Below are 12,931 nucleotides of genomic sequence, written 5' to 3'. Positions count from 1 at the left end.
TAACTTGTCGTTGAACTTAAAAATGATGATCGATGAACAATCTGCTGATTCATATCGTATCATTCTAATGTTCTGACTTACTATGCTCGAGGGAGGTCATGGATGCATGGATAGGACCTTTATCGGGACTCCGGGGTCGGGTGTTTTTAAACTCGGGATTTCGGGATGTCGGGATTTACTTTATTTAAATTCGGGACCTCGTGATTTCGTGTTTTTAAACGGGCCGGGATATTTCGGGATCAGGAACCCTCCTATCCCCCTTTATGTTGATGCTTTGTTAAAAAATACAGAAATTTGACTTACCGGTATGCTACCATTATATTTGCCATCGTTAGAGTCATGTCCAAAGCAGAATATTAATGAAACACATGCAATAATTCCTTCAAATCTTTATACTTTGTGCAAGAGAACGCCATGTTTACTGTACTGTGACAAAATTTCAAATCAATGACGTAATGCAGCCTGTTACGTCAAGTGTGATTCGCCGTGATCCGACGCGAAAAAGAAGTTCGTTTGTTATTTTCTTTTTTATTGTAGTGATTTTTTTTTAAATTACCGATAAACGGAATAAAGGACTTTTTGTTTTTGATACTGACTTTATCACAGAAAATATCAGGCTTACCCTTCGGGCTCACCTGATAGTTTACTGTGATCAAGTCAGTATCAAAACAAGAAGTCCTTTATTCTATATATCTCATCCATTATATATACAAGTATCACTTACATTACTTCGAAAAAAAAAATACTACAAGTACTTTCGTTGGTAACATAATATAACACTAAGAAAAGGTGTAAAAGTAAAAACCTCATGTTTGTATATGTTGTATAACATGTATAAGCAAAAAGACATATTGTACATTTTATCATTTTAGGACTGGTGTACATTTGATCTTTGGTACACTATGAAATTACTGCAGAATATTTTGTGGCTGCCTTATCTACTTATTTTAATGAATGATACTTGCAGTAAGTATAAATACAGGTTAAACAGTGTATCAAATTCTTGTAAATTTTTTTGTTTATCATCAATGATATACACTGATAATCCCGCGATTACATTGCTATAGATTTCGTTTCTAAAGAAAAAGTTGCTACACAAATCTTAAGTAGAGAGAATGATACTATAAAAGAGGAACGAAAGATACAAGAGGGATAGTAAAACTCACAAATCGAAAATAAACTGATAACACCATGGCCAAAAATGAAATAGACAAACAGACAAACAATAGTACACATGACACACCATAGAAAACTAAAGAAAAAGCAACACGAACCCCAGCAAAAAATAGGTGATCTCAGGTGCTCCGGACGGGTAAGCAGATCCTTACGTTATATGATTCGATACAGACCCTACGGACCCGTAGAGGGTTAGTTAAAGCCATAGGGGATGAAACCGAAGGCCGAATCTCTAATGTATTTTACTCACCCTCAATGGTTCGAACATCAGTTCAACATATAACGAATTTATCGCCCGCTGAACTTTTCCTTTTCCATTTTATAGAAAAAGAAACATGAAACAACATTTGTTAATTTATACGGAACCTAATTTTCTACGTCTTGTCTCTGCTGTGGCGTAAGAAAGAAAGAATGAATGACGTCACAGTTATCAAGGTTAAAATTATCAACGTTACTTATAATATATCAATTCCATAACGTGTACAAAGCGGAACAACTCCCAAAACTTAAGCCCACTTTTCTCCGATAACCGGATTCATTTTTCATAGGAATAAATCTTATTAATCAAAAACGTTTGGTTTTCGATAAAACCAAATACGAACATAATACACTGATATTAATTAACATTCGATAATCACCCTATTAGTTTTTTTTTTAATTCTGATAATTATATGCAGTAGTTGCTTGTAATATGCTGTAGTCAGTTTGATTAATTGATCCATGTAAACATAACAAATTAGCTTTGAAATACATAAAGTTGACCTAGACCAATTGAATTCCTATCTGTTTGTACATAAGCATAATATACATAAGGATAGCTATACTATGCTTCACAGGTATTCATCAAAAGCTGCTTATCTCAACTCACACAAGATATTTGAAAGAGATCGATTTAAATACAGGAGTGGTTACAGAACTAGCAACCATCAATGCTCTTGTAGAATCATTAGCTTATGATTATAAAGAAAAATATTTATATGTTCCAAGATATTACAAAAAGGACATATTAAGGTATGTATATTGCTGTTTATGTTACCAAAGTTCCATATACTAATAATAAAAATAAAATATTTTGGCGAAGTAGTATTGATATTACCATGATATAATGTCGGCAGGTAACATTATTGTTAAACGCGTTCTTATTTTTACCAACGTTTCATAATTTTGGTTACTTAATCTTCTAAATACACAAACGTTAGAATATATTGAAGACATGGTTTAATCAATTGCTCGATTATCCTGCTCCGTTTCGAAATCTACAAGAATGTATTTTACGTGCAAGAGAAATGACTCTGACTGTTAAAACGGGCCAGCCATTTATCGTCCCCTAACGATGAACTATGATCATTGCTCAAGACCCTACTCGCAAATAGTGTCCAAGGAGAGCTGAAAACTCAATCCCTGAAATTTTATTCCTGGAACGTTGTTCGAACCAGGAATCTTTGTGCAAGTAGTTAAATGAGCTAACAACTACACCACGGCTCTCCGTCTTTGGTTGTCGAAATCGAAGTTGAAAGCTTTTAACAGATAGCTTAACTATGAAAAAACGCTATTGATACGTAATTCAGTCAATATAAAAGAAAATGAAAAATAAAAGTATTGTACAACGATAACCTATTATCCGCCTTACATATCATGCATATGCAAATGCTGTTTTATTTCATTTCATCAGATTCAAGTATCCAAATAATCAATCTGTAATCTTGGAGCCTGTAGTAAGAGCAAGCTCTGACATTATCGGTGTAGCATTTGACTCAATGAACAGTCATCTTTATTGGACAGAAAATGGCGGAAATATCGGAAGAATAATGAGATGTAACTCGGATGGATCTGATATAAAACATATTCTTATTGAATCACAGCCATCTGTCCTCACACTCAACATCGCAAATAGGTTTGTGAAGTTTGTTGTTGTTACTTAACATGCTTAATGCATAATATAAGTTTTTTTTAATAAAATCATTATTTTTATTTTATTATAGGAAATGTAACATTGTGGAATAGCATTTGGCACATTGATAAAAAAAAAATGAAAACCTCATACATGTTTTGTCATTATAACTCGGACTGTCTTATAATTTGGAATAGGTTAACACCCGGGTAATGCAATATACAAAAATACAACCTTTGATGGGGGTGATATTCGGCAAACAACAACATTGCAAAACTTCATGGTAGCATTGTATATTTCAATAAGCAACAAATGTGGTCAATTGATATTTTGATTGTTTCGTTTTATGTTGGGATGTTACACTATTGATTCATGCAAGGTTGAAGATCGGAGCCCTTAATAGCTTGCTGTTCGGTGTGACCCATTGCTCCCTGTTGAAGACTGTACTTTGACCTATAATGATTTACTTCTACAAATAATGATGTGGATGGAGAGTTGTTTCATTGGCACGCATACCACATCTATTTATATCTATATAGAAATAAGAAATTCATTTGGCTTTCCTTTTATTATTTCAATGACTTATATACAGTTGTTTAAAGTATACATTATTTTATAGATTACTAGTATTATAATTGTGTTTTTTAAATTGTATGCGTTCAAGAAGACATTTTGCTGGAATCAAACATTATTACAATTCAAAAATTGTATTGTAATTTGTACATGCGCATTCACATGTTACATTTGTAGCCAGAATTTTAAGTTTCAGACAGCAAGATACTTAGTCATGTTAGTGTAAAGATTATTTTAAATAAATATTTATAATATGATTATACATTTTATTGATCTTATTTTGATTATAAAACATAAGACGTGGTATGATTGACAACTGAGACAACTTTGCACAAGAGACAAAAAATAATTATGTTACAGATTAATAAACGACAACCAATAAATTACATACTCCCGACTTAGAACAGACGCATACATAAAAAAATTGACAGGGTTAAACATGTTAGCGGGTTCAAAACCCTCCAATAACCTGGGACAGTGGTGTAACAGTACAACATAAGAACAGACTATTAAAATTATTTGAAAATATTTTATTTCCTTTCTATAGATTCATGATCAGTTATAACATGACGAAAAAACTGAGCACAGAACCAGAAATTTGTCCGGAGTGCTTATTTTCTGAATTGGTTTTAATTACTATTAGGGCTATTATACAAACTAAATGCATCTTTTCATATGCTGTTATTTTTATTACATACATTGATGAATTATATATTAACAGATTTTTATACTATGGTCAAACACAAGGAATCGGAAAATTGAACAGAATAACAGTTGACGGAAAACATAAAATAACACTGATTAACCACACATCGAGGGTGTATGGTATTGGACTAGGTATGCCAATTTTCTAATATGGTAAATCGAAAATCTGTTTTTGTCGTGTCCCTCAGTTGATACACAATGTTTTGATCTTCAGAGTCTTCTACCAAATTCAACGCCTGACTTAAAATGTCATCCGTCGTACAGCTGCGTACACAGAGCGTGAAGTATTTATTTATAATAAGAAGTATGATACGGTCAACATTGACCTGCTGATTAGTCTGATGTAAGTAAGTTACATTTCTGGTCCTAGTTGAAAAAGCCTTCAGCCTCAGGCGTCGGGGTTTCTTATCCAGACACACATGCCCCTCGGTGTAAAACTATAACGGAGCGATAACAAAACATTCGTATTGAAATGCATTATTAACCATCAATAGTTATCATATCGACATAATTTTAGAAATGACTGTTTAAGCAGATTTTCTAGGTATGTAACAAGTATGAGAAAATCGAAAGGAAAACTTGCCAGAAGCTAGACGTTGACATGATTGTTTTTTGTATACTTTGTTTTATTTAGATCATACCGAAAAAAGAATTTATTGGATGGAATTTACTACGGGCGAGTTGAAATCTGCTTGGTTGGATGGGTCCGATGTAAAAACAATAGTAAGAACCAATGTAGTATATTTGAACTGGAACATTGCAATAAGTAATGACTTCATCTTCTACTCAAGCAACAATACAATTTGGAAGATAAAGAAATCATCAGGACAAATTCCAACTATTGTACACACTGATACAGAACGTATTCTTGGTGTTTTTTTCTACACAAACAATGGTAAGCATAAAGTCTGTAAATATTAGATAATAATATAAACAAATATAAAATAAAATACAACGTACTTACTCATTTTTGTATCCCTATAACATAGAATATAGAGAGTTATATAATATATATCTTGTTTAAGTTCATTATTCACCTCATTTTAAACCTCATTGTGACAGCTAATGACAATTTTTCATATCCATGTTGTATTTATCATACGTTTATCTATATTTCAATGTGATATACTAATATAATATTTTTGTTTGTTTTTTGTTATTAATTGTATGAGTAGATATAGCAATGTCAATCACTTTTGATCATATTACTAACTATAAGCTGTAACAAACCGTATTTCAATGTATAATTTAATAATTGAATAATGACAGCTTCCAAGCTTTTTCATTAATACTTGCTTTGTCGTTTTTTTATTTAAATATTTCAAATTGTCAGTATAGATTTTCGATGTTGCATAATTTAAAGTCAAAACATTTTTGTAACAATGTCTACAACAATCTTTAATTGTCAAACTATAACGTATGCACTTTATGTTGTTCCACACTTAATGGTTAATTTTATTATTGAACCAAGAAATACGACATTACATCTCAATGTGATTTAAAAATGTTTTTACTTAAATCTGAGTAAAATATTTCTTATCAATATTATCAACTATGAATGCTTTAATTTTATTAAGGTATATTTACAGGTCACCTGTATTAGCTGCATATATATCTTATTATGTGTACAAGAACGGCCTAAGGAAATATAAGGGTTCATGTATTTACTATCCAAACATGCAAGTTTTATTTTAGAATTAAGACAATTTAAGAGCTATATAATATTCCAATCTCAGCCACGATAATGCTAACATAAAAAAAATGTCGTTCGAGGCCGTAAGGAGACTTATAGTTGTTAATTTCTATATCATGTTGGTCTCTTGTGGAGAGTTGTCTCTTTGGCAATCATACCACATTTCAATCTTTTAAATGTAAACCTCCTTTGAATCATACAGTCATATAATCGTTATGCTAAGAATAAAAATGTCCATAGGCAGTACATAATTGCAGAATATATTAACATAGCTTATTCAGTTCTCAAGTAGTCAAGGTTTTATTATCTTACAAAGCCGATTAGTTAACGGAATTGCCTACTAGTTAAACCAAGTATGATAACTACTTATTCAAAGTAATGTATGTACTATAGTCTTGATGTAGTCATGATTATTTCATCAAAAACACGTCCTTCCAATAGATTATACATTTTTATTTTATTATATCAAGAAAACAATAAATCAAATGGCCCTCCGGTAAAATTGTTTTGCATTTAAAATTCTAAAATTGTCAAACGCATTCTTTCAATACGTGATCAAATATCTTAAAAAAAAGACCAAAAATAACCAACACTTTCCTACAGTCTGTTGCAAGTGCACTGTTTCATCCTGACCTTCCCATTAGCAAAGATTATTTTTAATTGTAAAACCGCCATTTCGGTTTCGATGAAGATCCTTTTTTTGCATAACATTCGTTACACACTGGTACTATCCATGTCATTGATGTGATACAGTTTCCACCTTTTTTCATGTAAACAGTATAGATGATGAATGTAGGATTCCACCATTGAAAATAATATTGGTTTATGTGAAAGTCGGTATTATACAGTGAAAGCACAAACAAGATAGTACAATTGTTAATTTTAAGAAAGATGTTTTATTTCACTAATTGAAAACGTATTCTCGAGTGAACGTGGTTGGTAATTAAAATTTTTTTTAGAGAAAAACACGGTGCCAATTTTACAAATCAGCGACTATAAATCAGGATTAAAATATGTTTCACATGTTTCATATGCCAAAAAAAATTTATTGTTTTTCTGTCGTTTTGTTTTATTTTTACCTTTAGCAGCTTATATTCAACATGGAAATGAACAAAAACAGCATGAGATTCATAACCACTGTGTGATATTCAATCACGATGTCAATATGGATAAAAGTGGGATAAATACAGCAGCACATTGAGAGCAATCAGATGCAAAGTTAGTGTAGTGTACAAAACAATTTGTCTTTGAAGTAATCGCCATTTGATTCAACTAAATATATCAACTTCAAGGTTCTGATTTAATACCGCAATTAATATAAAACCGAAATGTTTTCAAGCACACAAAAGTCTACATGTTGCAAACTCTTGGACTATTGTATTTTGAACTTTATTACATTTTTGTAATGTAACCACAGGCTTAAATCACCTACTTTATATCTTACATATAATTAAACGATTTAAAACTGATTTCACTGAGTTCAAGGCTGTTTCGTGTTGTTTAACATTTCGTGTTACCAACTAAATATGCCTGCAAATATGATATGATAATGATGTGCAATTTCTGTCTACTTACAAGAAAAAAGTATAATGAATATTTCATGATCAAAGTGAATTAAAAGTAATAATACAAATCTGTTCTATTAAAAATCATAGTTCGTTTCTCTGTGTGTAACATTGTTACGTTGTGTTTCCGTTGTGTCGTTTGTTTTCTCCTATTTTTGAGTGTGAATTCACATTACTATAAGACGTGTCACGGTACTTTTCTATCCCAAATTCATGTATTTGGTTTTGATGTTATATTGGTTATTCTCATCGGATGTTGTCTAATGCTTAGTTCGTTGCTGTGTGTGTTACATTTTAATGTTGTGTCGTTATTCTCTCCTAATATTTAATGCGTTTCCCTCAGTTTTAGTTTGTTACGCCGATTGTGTTTTTTGTCCAAAGATTTATGAGTTTTGAACAGCGGTATACTACTGTTGCCTTTCTTTATCTATTAAACAAGAAAACCTCATTTTGTTTGTCGCTTCTCTTCCTTCCATAATCATGATAATACAACAATCATTATGCCTCTGCTTGATTTTATTTGACTTTTTGGTGTTTTAATGCCACTTTTAAGCACCACATTAAGGCTATTTCGTGGCGGTCAGTTATTATTGGTCAAGGGAGCCGGAATGCCCGGAGAAAAACCACCGATCTTCGATAGGAACACTGACAATCCTAGTCAATCTTAGTCTTATAGGTACCATGCATAGTCGCATTTCTCATCCATTCTTATGATTATTCAGATTGAGTTATTTTGGGAGAAAAAAAAAAAAAAAGGGAGCTGGATATTGTTTCCGTTGTCAGATCGACTTTTAGTCATAGATAAGACTTCCGGTTTTAAACTTGCAAATGATTTTCATAAGTTCTCGGAGAGAATAAATTATTTTCGCGTTTATCTTTATGTATACTATGATTATACTACTTATATTTAGTACAAAATACTGCAATTTTGTATATCTAATAAAGGTGCTTTTTTCCAGCCTTTTTCACCTATCATGTATCTCATAACCGGTATAGCATAGTAAATCCCGTATCGCATGCCGTGTATCACATAGCAAAATTCGTATCGCATTAATGGCGTGACATCATAATTCGAATGACGTCAAGGTTGTTGTATTTCCTGGCATATAAAAAATGGGTTCCACTTAAACAAATGTCCTTTCATTTAAATCAAAATCGATATTATTTCAAAAATTACAACTCAGTAACTTTACGACCGAGTTATTTTAGAAAAAAAGACAAAGTAAGATGAAGAAATATCTGAAGTTTTATTGTTTATTTGGTCATATTTTTTGTGAAGTTTGTGTTCATTACCTGATGGATTAAACACAAATGAGATTTTAACGATTTGAATTTTGTTAGAATAGACAGCAAACTTTTCAAGGAATGTTTTTCTTACTGTACACCCCGTCAGAAAATCAACGTGATTATGAATAATATCATCATAAACATTTTTACATTATTTGATACATATTTATTTTAGTTGAAATAATAGCCTAGTCATGCTAATGACAGTATCGTCAGTTGATTTAATTTTAATACATGGTCTTTAACATATGAGCTGCGTCGGATAGAAATCGACCTTAAGCAAACGAAAATCAATACCTCTGTTAACCTATTTTGGGTTAAAATAATTTCTACGGAAAGTCTGTAATTGTTCAAAAGTAGGTTTTCATAAGAAGACAACCCTTTTAAACGGACCAAAACGCAGCTTTTATATCTTAGTTATTCAAAAATCGATCAAAGTTTTAGATATTTATATGTGTACATGCACTTGCATAAGGTCGATTTCCATCCGACGCAGCTCATATATTGAATATGTAATAAGGATATAAGGGAAATTACGATGTGAATATCAAGCAAATAACGAAGTATATAAAAAAAAACAAGTCAGCTAAAAATACAGGAAAATCACATTGTTCTTTTCTAGCTTATAATTTCGGACGATTTAAACAAATCTATTAAAATATATGATAAACAGAATAATACATGAACAAATCCGTAATGCATGCTATATCACCACTCGGCCCTCGGAACTGACATTGGTTTCTCGTGATGATACATCATGCAGTACATATTTGGGCATGTATAATTCTATAGAAAATGTCAGTACTGATTGCCATGGAGATGAAACTTGGCATTGGTAGTTCCAATACACGTATGCTTATAGTATACAAATGGCTTCCAACCACAATTAACTCCCTTTGTTCGTGGTCTTAGAATATAGTTAAGGGGTCATGCTTCCTAAGTATTGTGTCTACTGTTTTCTTTAAAAAGTTTACTTTTTAAAGGGTCATATCAGTTGCATATTATATATTATATATTAAAATAAGTAAAACATGTGGAAAGGGAAATTCTAATGCAATTATTTTGTATCAATGATTCTGATTAGATGACAGTTAGCGTAAAATTCTCTACCTCCTTGTCTGTAACTAAGGAAGCCGACATTTTCAATTGCTGACTGTATTCACATGTAATTTTTACAATAATAATCAAAAAAACTCACATGTTGCACCTAAAAATCTTCTTTTTATCGAACTTTATTACATTCTGAAGCGGCACAGACGCGAGAAAAAGCCCGGTGTTTATGTTTGACGCCGTAAGCATACATTTGACGTCAGCTAGTGTAGGGACCAAAGAAGATAACATCTTTTCGCAGAATTTTCTTTAATGAAGATTTTACAATGAAATAATGATTGAAATTTAATTATAAACTTGTTTTGCATAAGAATGTAGAAAACTGTATTGTATTTGAAGCTTTTGCGGACGTCCATCGGTAGTTTTACTGACGCAAATACTTGTTTACCTGTCTCCGCTCTGCGTCGCCAGGTAAACTAAATTTGCGACAGTAAAACTACCGATGGACGTCCTTAAAGCTTCAAATACAATAGAGTTATCTCTTAAGTAGTGATTTTGGGCAAAATTAAAGTAGGGTAGAAATTAGCCTTAGTCATTTATACAAGATTCAAATCCTACCATTTGCATGTTTATAGTGCTCTCAAAAGAAAAGAACTGATGGATTGTCCTTGAAGTATATTTTATTAGAATAATAATGGTCTATAAGCAGTTACCTCTTTTCAAGATTTAAGCAGTGCAAACATTTTAATTAAATTTGACTTTTACCAAAATATTCATTGTAGCAAAAGAGAAAAATAATTGTGGTCTGAGGTCACAATCGCGAAAAAATTGGAATTTCACAGAAGCACACAACGGACTTTTCAAAAAAAAGGGAGAGGGTTTTTGATACCTTTTCACACATAATATATTTTGCAAAAATTCATTCTACAACGGTTTACTAGCCATAAATACCCGCGTTTTCGCGAGTGCATTTTATTATCTATTGATGTGTTCATCACATGACATGACTTGGGTCCCCAATGCTCTTCATGTTTGTTCTTGTTTCGCTTGATAAATACTTTGAATTGAGCGTTGGAACATGAAATCCACCATTTTGATTGGTTGATTTAGTCAACAAACTGACTCAAATTTTGTATGGCTTCTAGGCCAGGTATTGAATATACATTAAGTAATCATTTTTTACTAGGTCTCTACTTTTATATATGCCTGCTATTAACTGATAATTTAAAACTGTTGAAGTGTATCAATGATCCCTATATAACGTGTAAGCTGTACAGTTAGTAATCATTTAATTTGTAAGTAGCGAGAGGGTTTTTAAGGAGTGAAATATTTGTTTTAAAAATAAATATTGAAGGAAAAATTTCTTTAAAGGAAAATTGGGTAAGTTAGATATGACCTACCGAATTATACTATTTACCGGATTTGTAATCACTTAAGCAACACGACGGGTGCCACATGTGGAGCAGGATCTGCTTACCCTTCCGGAGCACCTGAGATCACCCCTAGTTTTTGGTGGGGTTCGTGTTGTTTATTCTTTAGTTTTCTATGTTGTGTCGTGTGTACTATTGTTTTTCTGTTTGTCTTTTTTATTTTTAGCCATGGCGTTGTCAGTTTGTTTTAGATTTATGAGTTTGACTGTCCCTTTGGTATCTTTCGTCCCTCTTTTAGATATACAAAAAAAAAAAAAAAAAAAAAAAAAAATTAAATATTTGTTTAACTTGAATATGTTTCGTTAACTTGTATTTTTTTTTGTAAGTATTCGTTTAAGCTTAAAGTATAGAGAAGTGAGTTCGGTGGAGTGAAATACTTGTTGTTAAAATCCAAACAAAATAATACTTTTACTGGAATATGTTTTCTTGCTAGTAAATATATGGTGTGTCCTCTTTCCAATAGCTATGTACTTGATTTAAGCATTTCATATAAGTCTAGCTGTTTTACTGGATCTTTTATCTTGGTTTGATAACATGTTTGTGATCTATTTACGCGTCACATTTATCATTACATTTTACTTTAAAATATACAATATAGAAAACACTTTAATATCACAAAATGTCATGGGTCATGTTGGTTATTTTATCACTTTCTGGTCTTTGTTGTCTTTTTTACACATTTCCTGTTTCCACTCTCTATTTTATCTTACAATATATCGTATTTCAATCACTTTTTTCGCCCAGGTTTCGTTAAAGAAAAAAGGCTCAAATATTATGAATTTGTCTTGACTGAAATGGAAAAACAGATTACTACCGCGGATTCATCGTTTACATTATTAATTCACTTTTATATAACGATTTGCACATCTACAAATAGTCGAATAGCTAGAATAAATTCGCTGGAATTTTTTCTGTTAGTTTAAAGTTCGATTAACATATTTCGAAAACGGTTTCAGTATCATACAGATACACTTTTTCGATTCTATTCATGTACTATTCGATACAAATTCATGCGATTTTAATTGAAATTGAAAAAAGCATCGGTTGTTCCTATTAAAATATTTGAGCAAAAAAATGATGTATTGGAGCTTGGCGAATTGACGGCAAATGTACAGAAGATGTTAATAAAAAATGAAAATATTTGCGTTAAAAATTATAAGGATAGCAATATATTTTGTTGATGTCTTAATTTTTCCGCTTACTTACAAACTGAACAAACAAACCATGTGTTTTTTTTTATTCATTTTGTTTGTTAATTACCCTGGTTAACACATCAATAGCCTTTATCAAAAAGTGTTCAATCTGATAATAAATGACTTAAAGAATAATATCCCTGTATTCCGTCAATGGCTAGTAATACAATTGAAAAAAAAGGACAAACATGAATTCTAATGAATTTCTTCCTTTCTATTGAAAACAGTGATTGTTTTTTTATTCAATGACACTTTCTGTGTGAGCGATTAATCTTTTGTAGTTTTCCTTCCGTGTTAATCGTACTACGACGTAACGTCCATACAAGTTGTATCGCTTTCCGGTTAGCAAAGGTATTTTTAAATCGTCC

The 12,931-nt window shown here is 31.6% G+C and overlaps 1 long non-coding RNA gene across 1 annotated transcript; it reads left to right on the top strand.

The window, feature by feature from the left end:
• The first annotated feature begins 2,018 nt into the window (after positions 1–2,018).
• Positions 2,019–4,477, top strand: LOC139502543 (uncharacterized). Its single transcript, XR_011658875.1, has 3 exons — positions 2,019–2,187; positions 2,849–3,070; positions 4,362–4,477. It is a non-coding gene; the product is annotated as an uncharacterized lncRNA (long non-coding RNA).
• The last annotated feature ends 8,454 nt before the right edge of the window (positions 4,478–12,931 follow it).

Source organism: Mytilus edulis, chromosome 14 (assembly GCF_963676685.1).
Source record: "Mytilus edulis chromosome 14, xbMytEdul2.2, whole genome shotgun sequence".
Lineage (NCBI taxonomy): Eukaryota > Metazoa > Mollusca > Bivalvia > Mytilida > Mytilidae > Mytilus > Mytilus edulis.
Note: the sequence above shows the minus strand (reverse complement) of the source record. Positions and strands in the feature narration are given on the sequence as shown.